Source organism: Pieris brassicae, unplaced genomic scaffold, assembly GCF_905147105.1.
Source record: "Pieris brassicae unplaced genomic scaffold, ilPieBrab1.1, whole genome shotgun sequence".
Lineage (NCBI taxonomy): Eukaryota > Metazoa > Arthropoda > Insecta > Lepidoptera > Pieridae > Pieris > Pieris brassicae.
Genome location: NW_025576198.1, coordinates 10,001 through 11,096, shown reverse-complemented (window position 1 = coordinate 11,096; position 1,096 = coordinate 10,001). Strand labels below are relative to the sequence as shown.

At 48.4% G+C, this 1,096-nt stretch overlaps 1 non-coding gene across 1 annotated transcript; it reads left to right on the top strand.

The window, feature by feature from the left end:
* The first annotated feature begins 567 nt into the window (after nt 1–567).
* Nucleotides 568–724, top strand: LOC123719722. The gene has a single exon (XR_006755788.1). It is a non-coding gene; the product is annotated as a 5.8S ribosomal RNA (ribosomal RNA).
* Nucleotides 725–1,096: the final 372 nt, after the last annotated feature.

Genomic DNA, 1,096 nt, shown 5'->3' with positions numbered 1-1,096 from the left:
GTAAGCGCGAGTCATAAGCTCGCGTTGATTACGTCCCTGCCCTTTGTACACACCGCCCGTCGCTACTACCGATTGAATGATTTAGTGAGGTCTTCGGACCGACACGCGGTGGCCTCACGGCCGTCGGCGTTGCTGGGAAGTTGACCAAACTTGATCATTTAGAGGAAGTAAAAGTCGTAACAAGGTTTCCGTAGGGGAACCTGCGGAAGGATCATTAACGTTGGTTTTTTCTTTTTGTTTTGTTGTTGTCAAAGACTCGCAAAAAAAGAAAAAAATACAAAAACACGTGAATGATACGAATCAAAATCGAATCCGAGACGGTTGACTCTCTCTCGTCGATTCGCGACGTGTGCGTTGCGACACGCTTTGATTAGCGTTCGCTATCGCCTATTGATACTTTGAAATAATATTTTAATTTTTGTGTACAACCACGCAAATAAAAGAGATTTTCTTTCTTTTCATTTGTCGTACACGTTAATGATAAGTATTATTTTCAAATTTTTTTGTTTAATTTTTTCGCACCTTTTATATTTTCTCATACAAAAACACACACAAAAACAAAACGATTACCCTGAACGGTGGATCACTTGGCTCGCGGGTCGATGAAGAACGCAGTTAACTGCGCGTCATAGTGTGAACTGCAGGACACATTTGAACATCGACATTTCGAACGCACATTGCGGTCCGTGGAGAAATATCCAGGACCACTCCTGTCTGAGGGCCGGCTGCATAAAAACAAAAAGCCACACTGTTCGCGTGACGAGCGGCGATCGCTGCGACTCCGGTCGTAGCGCCGCATCTCTGTCGCGCGTGCAATTGACGGTTTCGCTAGGCCGCCGAGCGGCCGAACGATCCGTTCGAATATATGTTCGATTACGACTCGTCATCCGTATTGGCCGTGTTAAGCCACGTCTATACGATACTTTTGTCGCACAAATAAATTCTCCCCGCCGCACCGTGTCTCCCGCGGCACGGGTGCGCGTCGAGTCTTTACGCAACGACAACGACAACGACGACAACGACGTTCGCGTTTACGCGTCGCGCGTGTTTGCTCGCATCGTCCCGGTCCCGCATGGCGATCGCGCGACGGTCGGCG